At 62.9% G+C, this 12,500-nt stretch overlaps 3 non-coding genes and 1 pseudogene across 3 annotated transcripts; all 4 read left to right on the forward strand.

The window, feature by feature from the left end:
- The first annotated feature begins 256 nt into the window (after positions 1-256).
- Positions 257-375, forward strand: LOC142864944 (5S ribosomal RNA). Its single transcript, XR_012915239.1, has one exon. It is a non-coding gene; the product is annotated as a 5S ribosomal RNA (ribosomal RNA).
- A 3,780-nt stretch (positions 376-4,155) lies between these two features.
- Positions 4,156-4,274, forward strand: LOC142864946 (5S ribosomal RNA). The gene has a single exon (XR_012915240.1). It is a non-coding gene; the product is annotated as a 5S ribosomal RNA (ribosomal RNA).
- Positions 4,275-8,043: 3,769 nt separating this feature from the next.
- On the forward strand, positions 8,044-8,162 carry LOC142864957 (5S ribosomal RNA). The gene has a single exon (XR_012915250.1). It is a non-coding gene; the product is annotated as a 5S ribosomal RNA (ribosomal RNA).
- Positions 8,163-11,941: 3,779 nt separating this feature from the next.
- On the forward strand, positions 11,942-12,060 carry LOC142864914 (uncharacterized; annotated as a pseudogene).
- The last annotated feature ends 440 nt before the right edge of the window (positions 12,061-12,500 follow it).

Below are 12,500 nucleotides of genomic sequence, written 5' to 3' on the forward strand. Positions count from 1 at the left end.
GGGAGGGCTCCACCTTGGCGAGTCCAGCCGTGGAGGCGCATCTTGTGTGAGTGTGAGTGAGTGTGAGTGTGTGTGTGTGTGTATAGAGAGACAGCCCCCCACCCCGCCCCGCCCCGCCCATCACCCCCGACCCTGGGAGCCCGCGGGACCCGGCCGGCCCGGCCCGGCCCGGCGCGGGGCCTGGGGCGGGAGGCGGCGGCGGGGAAGCCCAGAGAGGCTCGGCTTCTCGAGCGGGGCAGGGGCGCCCTCCGCCGCCGTCTAGGGCCACACCACCCTGAACGCCCCCGATCTCGTCTGGTCTCGGAAGCTAAGCAGGGTCGGGCCTGGTTAGTACTTGGATGGGAGACCGCCTGGGAATACCGGGTGCCACAGGCTGCTGCTTTTTTTTTTTTTTTTTTTTTTTTTTGCCTCTTGTTCTGTCCCCTTTCTGGGAGCGCGGCGGCGGCCCGGGGTGGGGGTCACCCCCACCCTCAGCGCGCGCGCGGTGCCTGGCGCCCCAGCCCGCACCGTGGGGCCTCCTCTTGTCCCAAGCCGCGACACCGCCGCCACGCGGCAGCATGCGTGGCATCTGGACTGTCAGGTCTCAGACCAAAGGTCTGCTCTGTGGGAACCGACACGCTGGAGGAAACCTTGAGAGTCTGAGAGGGGAGGGAGTTCCAGAAGAAGGCCAGGATGTCATTTTGAGGGAGTATGTGACCAGAACTCGTCCCGTTGCTTTTGGGGTTCTATGGGCTACACGCAGGAATCTTTGGTGGTGGCACCTGATGTTGGGGGATCCGGAGTCACACCCAGACCTGCTCCACAGGCCTCCTTTTACTTTTCTCTTCGGATTCATTATTTTTAAAAAGTGTCTCTTACCTCTAGGATTGCATTTTCTTTTCTCTCTCTTTTCAAGCAGATGATGGGAGTACAAGTATTCAGGTGACATGTGTTGCCCGTGCCGCCCTCCCCCCTGTGTTCTTTTTTTTTTTTTTTTTTTTGAGACAGAGTCTCGTTTTGCTGCCCAGGCTAGAGTGAGTGCCATGGCGTCAGCCTAGCTCACAGCAACCTCAATCTCCGGGCTCAAGCAATCCTGCTGCCTCAGCCTCCCGAGTAGTTGGGACTACAGGCATGCACCACCACGCCCGGCTGTGTTTTTCTATATATATTAGTTGGCCAATTAATTTCTCTCTATTTTTAGTAGAGACGGGGTCTCGCTCTTGCTCAGGCTGGTTTCGAACTCCTGACCTGGAGCAATCCGCCCGCCTCGGCCTCCCAGAGAGCTAGGATTACAGGCGTGAGCCACCGCGCCCGGCCCCCCCTGTGTTCTTATTCATATACCTCTCATGTTGTTCCAGCGTATTGTGGGGGTACCAATGTTAAGGTCGGGTGCCTTGCCCTCTCCAAGCCTCCCCCCTCGGGTCAGAGCTTCAAGTGCGCCCATCCCCCAGTCGGTGCGCACCCACCCCATGCCTAATGGATGTGTATGCCCCTCCCCTCCCCCCACCCGCCCGACACCCACCCGATGAAGGTGATTCCTCTCTGTCCACTTAGGCGTCCATCCGTTCGTACCAATTTGCTGGTGAGCGCGCTCACGTGGTGCTCGTGTGTCCATTCTTGGGATACTTGGCCTACTGGAACGGGTTCCAGCTCTGGCCAGGAGAACACGAGAGGCGCCCTCTCACCGCTGCTCCTCACAGCCGAATGGCACTCCGTGGTGTCCACGTGCCACATTTTATTGATGCACTCCTGGATGGATGGGCACTCGGGTCGCTTCCACGTCTTTGGGATTGTGAATTGTGCCCTAACTGTAACCCTAACCCTTACCCAGCCCGTCTCCTCTGCCCCTGCCTGACGCACTCCTCCCCGGCCAGGCCCGTCACTGTCCTGGGCCCCCGCCTGACCGGCTCCTCCCCGCCCGGCCTGTCACCGTCCTCTGCCCCTGTCTGACACGCTCCTTCCCGCCCGGCCTCTCACCGTCCTCGGCCCCTGCCTGACCGGCTCCTCCGTCGCCTGGGCCTTCCAAGGGCTTGGTGTGGATGCTGCTTCCAGGAAGCCCTCCAGAAACCCGGCAGCAGGGTGGCCGCAGCAGTCTCCAGCAGCCGTCCCTAAGTCGCGTGAGTGCGGGGGACGTGCCCCCGCTGTGCCGCGGGGGCCCAGCCTGGTGTCTTCCCTGAGGCCCTGCGGCTGCCGGCTGGGCTGCCGCTCCCCGCAAGGGGAGAGCCGCGGAGGTGGGGACCGCCTCCTGATGGGGACGTACACGCAGCTCTCCACGTCGGATTCCGGGGCTCTCTGTCCTGCCCGAAGGCCCAGCTGGCCTGCGGGTCCTTAGAGTGGCAAAAACCTCCGAAAACTGAGACTGAGGGTCCGGTGGGTGTCTGCACTTTTGTGCTGGGCACCCCAGGGAGGCCCGGGGGCTGGCTGGACAACGTGGTCTGCTGGGCGGGGGGGGGGGTGTTGGAGGAGCAACTGATGCCCTTTGCACTTTGGGTAGCAAGAGTCTGAGGTGTCTCTGAGCCCTGTGCCCTGTGGGGGCGGGGCGGGGGGGAGGAGGAGGAGGAGGAGGAGGAGGTGGGAAGGGCGGGGCCTGCAGTCCTGTTCCCGGGGTGGCACGGCAAGTGGCTTCTTCCACAGGCTGCTTGGCCTGGGCTCCCTGCACCTGGGCCTTTGGAGGACCGGCCCTGTGCTTGCCAACACTTCCTGCAGGGACCCAGAGCTGGGAGGTGGCATCTCTCAGCCCTGGGTCGGGCAGAGCCCCAGCGGGCCATGCCCACAACCTCTCTCAGCACCGGTCCCCCAGAAGGCTCCTTTGGGACCAGGATTCTCTTGCGGTGACTCTTTAAGGTCTGGCCCCTGGATGGAGGGGCACCAGGAGTAGAGGAGCAGGAAGGGGAAGGGGGTGGCCATGCGAGGGGACACTTTGAGGCCAAGTCCCAGCTTCAGCCTGATCCTCCTGGGAACCCCGCTCTGAGACAAGGAGCCGGGCTTCGCATTCCCACAGCAGCCAGTCGTGGGCTGAGGACACCTGGGGCGTTGGGAACTCCCTGGCTTCTCCTTGGTTTAACATCTAGAGCTGCTTGTGAATCGCGCCGCCACACACACCCGAGCGCAGGTGTCTTCCGCACAGACTGCGGGCCTCGCTCTTCTGAATGCCGCTAGCTCGCCACCCACCCACGGGTGAACCTGGTCAGGGTGCTTTCTCTCAGGGGCAGACTCTTTTCCGGGCGGGCTACCGGTGTCTCTGTTTGCTCGTTTCTTTCTTCCATTTCGGGAAAGTCTTCCTTGCTGGCTGTGGAAATCTCCTATGCCTTCCCTCGCCTATTCTGTCAGCTTTAAAATTCTCTTTCAGTTGCCACCCTCACAGATGGATTAGGAAACTCTTTCCGGTGCACTCATTAGTGAAATGACCTCCAGGAAGCTGGAATCCAATATCTAATGGCCGATTTTTAGCGAGTCCACACGCCAGGGTGGTCGGGGTCCAATGCAGCCCCGGCCAGGCCCAGGCCCCTTGGACTGGGCCACAGGAGGACACTGAGGAGGGTCCCGGCCCCCACGAAGCGGTGCCGGCAGTTCTCCACGGGCTTGGGCGTTTTCCAGAGGTAGGAGATGGAGGGGACTGATTTCTTCAGCGCCCCCCAAACCACGCCACCCCACCAAACCCATGGGACACATCCCCAGAGAGAGACGCCCCATACACTGGCTGTGCCCCAGCCCTGGCCCGGGGGAATAGGCGGCAGCCCACACACAGGGCGAGGGGGGGGGCGCAGCTGAAAGGGGTTGTGGGGGAGGGCGGCCCCTGGCTGGGGTCAAAGGGCGAGCGTCCCGCGCGTGCGCAGTCAGCGGCAGCGACGCGCTGGGGGTGGGCAGCGGGTAGGTGAAGGAGGCCGGGCGAGGAGACGAGGGGGGCTGGGAGGGCTCCACCTTGGCGAGTCCAGCCGTGGAGGCGCATCTTGTGTGAGTGTGAGTGAGTGTGAGTGTGTGTGTGTGTGTGTAGAGAGAGACAGCCCCCCACCCCGCCCCGCCCCGCCCCGCCCCGCCCATCACCCCGGACCCTGGGAGCCCGCGGGACCAGGCCGGCCCGGCCCGGCCCGGCGTGGGGCCTGGGGCGGGAGGCGGCGGCGGGGAAGCCCAGAGAGGCTCGGCTTCTCGAGCGGGGCAGGGGCGCCCTCCGCCGCCGTCTAGGGCCACACCACCCTGAACGCCCCCGATCTCGTCTGGTCTCGGAAGCTAAGCAGGGTCGGGCCTGGTTAGTACTTGGATGGGAGACCGCCTGGGAATACCGGGTGCCACAGGCTGCTGCTTTTTTTTTTTTTTTTTTTTTTTTTTTGCCTCTTGTTCTGTCCCCTTTCTGGGAGCGCGGCGGCGGCCCGGGGTGGGGGTCACCCCCACCCTCAGCGCGCGCGCGGTGCCTGGCGCCCCAGCCCGCACCGTGGGGCCTCCTCTTGTCCCAAGCCGCGACACCGCCGCCACGCGGCAGCATGCGTGGCATCTGGACTGTCAGGTCTCAGACCAAAGGTCTGCTCTGTGGGAACCGACACGCTGGAGGAAACCTTGAGAGTCTGAGAGGGGAGGGAGTTCCAGAAGAAGGCCAGGATGTCATTTTGAGGGAGTATGTGACCAGAACTCGTCCCGTTGCTTTTGGGGTTCTATGGGCTACACGCAGGAATCTTTGGTGGTGGCACCTGATGTTGGGGGATCCGGAGTCACACCCAGACCTGCTCCACAGGCCTCCTTTTACTTTTCTCTTCGGATTCATTATTTTTAAAAAGTGTCTCTTACCTCTAGGATTGCATTTTCTTTTCTCTCTCTTTTCAAGCAGATGATGGGAGTACAAGTATTCAGGTGACATGTGTTGCCCGTGCCGCCCTCCCCCCTGTGTTCTTTTTTTTTTTTTTTTTTTTGAGACAGAGTCTCGTTTTGCTGCCCAGGCTAGAGTGAGTGCCATGGCGTCAGCCTAGCTCACAGCAACCTCAATCTCCGGGCTCAAGCAATCCTGCTGCCTCAGCCTCCCGAGTAGTTGGGACTACAGGCATGCACCACCACGCCCGGCTGTGTTTTTCTATATATATTAGTTGGCCAATTAATTTCTCTCTATTTTTAGTAGAGACGGGGTCTCGCTCTTGCTCAGGCTGGTTTCGAACTCCTGACCTGGAGCAATCCGCCCGCCTCGGCCTCCCAGAGAGCTAGGATTACAGGCGTGAGCCACCGCGCCCGGCCCCCCCTGTGTTCTTATTCATATACCTCTCATGTTGTTCCAGCGTATTGTGGGGGTACCAATGTTAAGGTCGGGTGCCTTGCCCTCTCCAAGCCTCCCCCCTCGGGTCAGAGCTTCAAGTGCGCCCATCCCCCAGTCGGTGCGCACCCACCCCATGCCTAATGGATGTGTATGCCCCTCCCCTCCCCCCACCCGCCCGACACCCACCCGATGAAGGTGATTCCTCTCTGTCCACTTAGGCGTCCATCCGTTCGTACCAATTTGCTGGTGAGCGCGCTCACGTGGTGCTCGTGTGTCCATTCTTGGGATACTTGGCCTACTGGAACGGGTTCCAGCTCTGGCCAGGAGAACACGAGAGGCGCCCTCTCACCGCTGCTCCTCACAGCCGAATGGCACTCCGTGGTGTCCACGTGCCACATTTTATTGATGCACTCCTGGATGGATGGGCACTCGGGTCGCTTCCACGTCTTTGGGATTGTGAATTGTGCCCTAACTGTAACCCTAACCCTTACCCAGCCCGTCTCCTCTGCCCCTGCCTGACGCACTCCTCCCCGGCCAGGCCCGTCACTGTCCTGGGCCCCCGCCTGACCGGCTCCTCCCCGCCCGGCCTGTCACCGTCCTCTGCCCCTGTCTGACACGCTCCTTCCCGCCCGGCCTCTCACCGTCCTCGGCCCCTGCCTGACCGGCTCCTCCGTCGCCTGGGCCTTCCAAGGGCTTGGTGTGGATGCTGCTTCCAGGAAGCCCTCCAGAAACCCGGCAGCAGGGTGGCCGCAGCAGTCTCCAGCAGCCGTCCCTAAGTCGCGTGAGTGCGGGGGACGTGCCCCCGCTGTGCCGCGGGGGCCCAGCCTGGTGTCTTCCCTGAGGCCCTGCGGCTGCCGGCTGGGCTGCCGCTCCCCGCAAGGGGAGAGCCGCGGAGGTGGGGACCGCCTCCTGATGGGGACGTACACGCAGCTCTCCACGTCGGATTCCGGGGCTCTCTGTCCTGCCCGAAGGCCCAGCTGGCCTGCGGGTCCTTAGAGTGGCAAAAACCTCCGAAAACTGAGACTGAGGGTCCGGTGGGTGTCTGCACTTTTGTGCTGGGCACCCCAGGGAGGCCCGGGGGCTGGCTGGACAACGTGGTCTGCTGGGCGGGGGGGGGGTGTTGGAGGAGCAACTGATGCCCTTTGCACTTTGGGTAGCAAGAGTCTGAGGTGTCTCTGAGCCCTGTGCCCTGTGGGGGCGGGGCGGGGGGGAGGAGGAGGAGGAGGAGGAGGAGGTGGGAAGGGCCGGGGCCTGCAGTCCTGTTCCCGGGGGTGGCACGGCAAGTGGCTTCTTCCACAGGCTGCTTGGCCTGGGCTCCCTGCACCTGGGCCTTTGGAGGACCGGCCCTGTGCTTGCCAACACTTCCTGCAGGGACCCAGAGCTGGGAGGTGGCATCTCTCAGCCCTGCGTCGGGCAGAGCCCCAGCGGGCCATGCCCACAACCTCTCTCAGCACCGGTCCCCCAGAAGGCTCCTTTGGGACCAGGATTCTCTTGCGGTGACTCTTTAAGGTCTGGCCCCTGGATGGAGGGGCACCAGGAGTAGAGGAGCAGGAAGGGGAAGGGGGTGGCCATGCGAGGGGACACTTTGAGGCCAAGTCCCAGCTTCAGCCTGATCCTCCTGGGAACCCCGCTCTGAGACAAGGAGCCGGGCTTCGCATTCCCACAGCAGCCAGTCGTGGGCTGAGGACACCTGGGGCGTTGGGAACTCCCTGGCTTCTCCTTGGTTTAACGTCTAGAGCTGCTTGGGAATCGCGCCGCCACACACACCCGAGCGCAGGTGTCTTCCGCACAGACTGCGGGCCTCGCTCTTCTGAATGCCGCTAGCTCGCCACCCACCCACGGGTGAACCTGGTCAGGGTGCTTTCTCTCAGGGGCAGACTCTTTTCCGGGCGGGCTACCGGTGTCTCTGTTTGCTCGTTTCTTTCTTCCATTTCGGGAAAGTCTTCCTTGCTGGCTGTGGAAATCTCCTATGCCTTCCCTCGCCTATTCTGTCAGCTTTAAAATTCTCTTTCAGTTGCCACCCTCACAGATGGATTAGGAAACTCTTTCCGGTGCACTCATTAGTGAAATGACCTCCAGGAAGCTGGAATCCAATATCTAATGGCCGATTTTTAGCGAGTCCACACGCCAGGGTGGTCGGGGTCCAATGCAGCCCCGGCCAGGCCCAGGCCCCTTGGACTGGGCCACAGGAGGACACGGAGGAGGGTCCCGGCCCCCACGAAGCGGTGCCGGCAGTTCTCCACGGGCTTGGGCGTTTTCCAGAGGTAGGAGATGGAGGGGACTGATTTCTTCAGCGCCCCCCAAACCACGCCACCCCACCCCACCCATGGGACACATCCCCAGAGAGAGACGCCCCATACACTGGCTGTGCCCCAGCCCTGGCCCGGGGGAATAGGCGGCAGCCCACCCACAGGGCCAGGGGGGGGCGCAGCTGAAAGGGGTTGTGGGGGAGGGCGGCCCCTGGCTGGGGTCAAAGGGCGAGCGTCCCGCGCGTGCGCAGTCAGCGGCAGCGACGCGCTGGGGGTGGGCAGCGGGTAGGTGAAGGAGGCCGGGCGAGGAGACGAGGGGGGCTGGGAGGGCTCCACCTTGGCGAGTCCAGCCGTGGAGGCGCATCTTGTGTGAGTGTGAGTGAGTGTGAGTGTGTGTGTGTGTGTATAGAGAGACAGCCCCCCACCCCGCCCCGCCCCGCCCATCACCCCCGACCCTGGGAGCCCGCGGGACCCGGCCGGCCCGGCCCGGCCCGGCGCGGGGCCTGGGGCGGGAGGCGGCGGCGGGGAAGCCCAGAGAGGCTCGGCTTCTCGAGCGGGGCAGGGGCGCCCTCCGCCGCCGTCTAGGGCCACACCACCCTGAACGCCCCCGATCTCGTCTGGTCTCGGAAGCTAAGCAGGGTCGGGCCTGGTTAGTACTTGGATGGGAGACCGCCTGGGAATACCGGGTGCCACAGGCTGCTGCTTTTTTTTTTTTTTTTTTTTTTTTTGCCTCTTGTTCTGTCCCCTTTCTGGGAGCGCGGCGGCGGCCCGGGGTGGGGGTCACCCCCACCCTCAGCGCGCGCGCGGTGCCTGGCGCCCCAGCCCGCACCGTGGGGCCTCCTCTTGTCCCAAGCCGCGACACCGCCGCCACGCGGCAGCATGCGTGGCATCTGGACTGTCAGGTCTCAGACCAAAGGTCTGCTCTGTGGGAACCGACACGCTGGAGGAAACCTTGAGAGTCTGAGAGGGGAGGGAGTTCCAGAAGAAGGCCAGGATGTCATTTTGAGGGAGTATGTGACCAGAACTCGTCCCGTTGCTTTTGGGGTTCTATGGGCTACACGCAGGAATCTTTGGTGGTGGCACCTGATGTTGGGGGATCCGGAGTCACACCCAGACCTGCTCCACAGGCCTCCTTTTACTTTTCTCTTCGGATTCATTATTTTTAAAAAGTGTCTCTTACCTCTAGGATTGCATTTTCTTTTCTCTCTCTTTTCAAGCAGATGATGGGAGTACAAGTATTCAGGTGACATGTGTTGCCCGTGCCGCCCTCCCCCCTGTGTTCTTTTTTTTTTTTTTTTTTTTGAGACAGAGTCTCGTTTTGCTGCCCAGGCTAGAGTGAGTGCCATGGCGTCAGCCTAGCTCACAGCAACCTCAATCTCCGGGCTCAAGCAATCCTGCTGCCTCAGCCTCCCGAGTAGTTGGGACTACAGGCATGCACCACCACGCCCGGCTGTGTTTTTCTATATATATTAGTTGGCCAATTAATTTCTCTCTATTTTTAGTAGAGACGGGGTCTCGCTCTTGCTCAGGCTGGTTTCGAACTCCTGACCTGGAGCAATCCGCCCGCCTCGGCCTCCCAGAGAGCTAGGATTACAGGCGTGAGCCACCGCGCCCGGCCCCCCCTGTGTTCTTATTCATATACCTCTCATGTTGTTCCAGCGTATTGTGGGGGTACCAATGTTAAGGTCGGGTGCCTTGCCCTCTCCAAGCCTCCCCCCTCGGGTCAGAGCTTCAAGTGCGCCCATCCCCCAGTCGGTGCGCACCCACCCCATGCCTAATGGATGTGTATGCCCCTCCCCTCCCCCCACCCGCCCGACACCCACCCGATGAAGGTGATTCCTCTCTGTCCACTTAGGCGTCCATCCGTTCGTACCAATTTGCTGGTGAGCGCGCTCACGTGGTGCTCGTGTGTCCATTCTTGGGATACTTGGCCTACTGGAACGGGTTCCAGCTCTGGCCAGGAGAACACGAGAGGCGCCCTCTCACCGCTGCTCCTCACAGCCGAATGGCACTCCGTGGTGTCCACGTGCCACATTTTATTGATGCACTCCTGGATGGATGGGCACTCGGGTCGCTTCCACGTCTTTGGGATTGTGAATTGTGCCCTAACTGTAACCCTAACCCTTACCCAGCCCGTCTCCTCTGCCCCTGCCTGACGCACTCCTCCCCGGCCAGGCCCGTCACTGTCCTGGGCCCCCGCCTGACCGGCTCCTCCCCGCCCGGCCTGTCACCGTCCTCTGCCCCTGTCTGACACGCTCCTTCCCGCCCGGCCTCTCACCGTCCTCGGCCCCTGCCTGACCGGCTCCTCCGTCGCCTGGGCCTTCCAAGGGCTTGGTGTGGATGCTGCTTCCAGGAAGCCCTCCAGAAACCCGGCAGCAGGGTGGCCGCAGCAGTCTCCAGCAGCCGTCCCTAAGTCGCGTGAGTGCGGGGGACGTGCCCCCGCTGTGCCGCGGGGGCCCAGCCTGGTGTCTTCCCTGAGGCCCTGCGGCTGCCGGCTGGGCTGCCGCTCCCCGCAAGGGGAGAGCCGCGGAGGTGGGGACCGCCTCCTGATGGGGACGTACACGCAGCTCTCCACGTCGGATTCCGGGGCTCTCTGTCCTGCCCGAAGGCCCAGCTGGCCTGCGGGTCCTTAGAGTGGCAAAAACCTCCGAAAACTGAGACTGAGGGTCCGGTGGGTGTCTGCACTTTTGTGCTGGGCACCCCAGGGAGGCCCGGGGGCTGGCTGGACAACGTGGTCTGCTGGGCGGGGGGGGGGGTGTTGGAGGAGCAACTGATGCCCTTTGCACTTTGGGTAGCAAGAGTCTGAGGTGTCTCTGAGCCCTGTGCCCTGTGGGGGCGGGGCGGGGGGGAGGAGGAGGAGGAGGAGGAGGAGGTGGGAAGGGCGGGGCCTGCAGTCCTGTTCCCGGGGTGGCACGGCAAGTGGCTTCTTCCACAGGCTGCTTGGCCTGGGCTCCCTGCACCTGGGCCTTTGGAGGACCGGCCCTGTGCTTGCCAACACTTCCTGCAGGGACCCAGAGCTGGGAGGTGGCATCTCTCAGCCCTGGGTCGGGCAGAGCCCCAGCGGGCCATGCCCACAACCTCTCTCAGCACCGGTCCCCCAGAAGGCTCCTTTGGGACCAGGATTCTCTTGCGGTGACTCTTTAAGGTCTGGCCCCTGGATGGAGGGGCACCAGGAGTAGAGGAGCAGGAAGGGGAAGGGGGTGGCCATGCGAGGGGACACTTTGAGGCCAAGTCCCAGCTTCAGCCTGATCCTCCTGGGAACCCCGCTCTGAGACAAGGAGCCGGGCTTCGCATTCCCACAGCAGCCAGTCGTGGGCTGAGGACACCTGGGGCGTTGGGAACTCCCTGGCTTCTCCTTGGTTTAACATCTAGAGCTGCTTGTGAATCGCGCCGCCACACACACCCGAGCGCAGGTGTCTTCCGCACAGACTGCGGGCCTCGCTCTTCTGAATGCCGCTAGCTCGCCACCCACCCACGGGTGAACCTGGTCAGGGTGCTTTCTCTCAGGGGCAGACTCTTTTCCGGGCGGGCTACCGGTGTCTCTGTTTGCTCGTTTCTTTCTTCCATTTCGGGAAAGTCTTCCTTGCTGGCTGTGGAAATCTCCTATGCCTTCCCTCGCCTATTCTGTCAGCTTTAAAATTCTCTTTCAGTTGCCACCCTCACAGATGGATTAGGAAACTCTTTCCGGTGCACTCATTAGTGAAATGACCTCCAGGAAGCTGGAATCCAATATCTAATGGCCGATTTTTAGCGAGTCCACACGCCAGGGTGGTCGGGGTCCAATGCAGCCCCGGCCAGGCCCAGGCCCCTTGGACTGGGCCACAGGAGGACACTGAGGAGGGTCCCGGCCCCCACGAAGCGGTGCCGGCAGTTCTCCACGGGCTTGGGCGTTTTCCAGAGGTAGGAGATGGAGGGGACTGATTTCTTCAGCGCCCCCCAAACCACGCCACCCCACCAAACCCATGGGACACATCCCCAGAGAGAGACGCCCCATACACTGGCTGTGCCCCAGCCCTGGCCCGGGGGAATAGGCGGCAGCCCACACACAGGGCGAGGGGGGGGGCGCAGCTGAAAGGGGTTGTGGGGGAGGGCGGCCCCTGGCTGGGGTCAAAGGGCGAGCGTCCCGCGCGTGCGCAGTCAGCGGCAGCGACGCGCTGGGGGTGGGCAGCAGGTAGGTGAAGGAGGCCGGGCGAGGAGACGAGGGGGGCTGGGAGGGCTCCACCTTGGCGAGTCCAGCCGTGGAGGCGCATCTTGTGTGAGTGTGAGTGAGTGTGAGTGTGTGTGTGTGTGTGTAGAGAGAGACAGCCCCCCACCCCGCCCCGCCCCGCCCCGCCCCGCCCATCACCCCGGACCCTGGGAGCCCGCGGGACCAGGCCGGCCCGGCCCGGCCCGGCGTGGGGCCTGGGGCGGGAGGCGGCGGCGGGGAAGCCCAGAGAGGCTCGGCTTCTCGAGCGGGGCAGGGGCGCCCTCCGCCGCCATCTAGGGCCACACCACCCTGAACGCCCCCGATCTCGTCTGGTCTCGGAAGCTAAGCAGGGTCGGGCCTGGTTAGTACTTGGATGGGAGACCGCCTGGGAATACCGGGTGCCACAGGCTGCTGCTTTTTTTTTTTTTTTTTTTTTTTTTTGCCTCTTGTTCTGTCCCCTTTCTGGGAGCGCGGCGGCGGCCCGGGGTGGGGGTCACCCCCACCCTCAGCGCGCGCGCGGTGCCTGGCGCCCCAGCCCGCACCGTGGGGCCTCCTCTTGTCCCAAGCCGCGACACCGCCGCCACGCGGCAGCATGCGTGGCATCTGGACTGTCAGGTCTCAGACCAAAGGTCTGCTCTGTGGGAACCGACACGCTGGAGGAAACCTTGAGAGTCTGAGAGGGGAGGGAGTTCCAGAAGAAGGCCAGGATGTCATTTTGAGGGAGTATGTGACCAGAACTCGTCCCGTTGCTTTTGGGGTTCTATGGGCTACACGCAGGAATCTTTGGTGGTGGCACCTGATGTTGGGGGATCCGGAGTCACACCCAGACCTGCTCCACAGGCCTCCTTTT

This window comes from Microcebus murinus, chromosome 27 (genome assembly GCF_040939455.1).
Source record: "Microcebus murinus isolate Inina chromosome 27, M.murinus_Inina_mat1.0, whole genome shotgun sequence".
Lineage (NCBI taxonomy): Eukaryota > Metazoa > Chordata > Mammalia > Primates > Cheirogaleidae > Microcebus > Microcebus murinus.